Here is a 413-nt window from a genome sequence, read left to right on the forward strand (position 1 = left end):
CTATATTATTATTGTAGGAAATGTAAAGTTCTATATTATTCATTGATATTACGAGCAATGATTGAACTTGCTAAACGTAAACCTGAGACGTTAGCCCCCCATACGGAGGCGTGTATTAAACTAATAAATCAAGTTAATGATTACAGTATTTATTTCGTGTGTAATGTTCTCAAATTTATTGGAATGTATAATGAGGTTAGTAAAAATTTTCTTCTGGGATTGAAAACTAGACATTTTTTTTGTTGGGGCTCAAAGTATGTTTGTCAGACAAATCGTGGACTATGATCAGAAGTCAGTTTATAATAGAGATATTTTTATTATATTATATTATTCTTATTATTTGTTTTTATCATTTTTTTCAGAAAAAGGGGGACTTAATCCTTACTGCCTTTATAAAGAAATCAAGCTTATCG

This window comes from Lottia gigantea (assembly GCF_000327385.1).
Source record: "Lottia gigantea unplaced genomic scaffold LOTGIsca_181, whole genome shotgun sequence".
Classification (NCBI taxonomy): domain Eukaryota; kingdom Metazoa; phylum Mollusca; class Gastropoda; family Lottiidae; genus Lottia; species Lottia gigantea.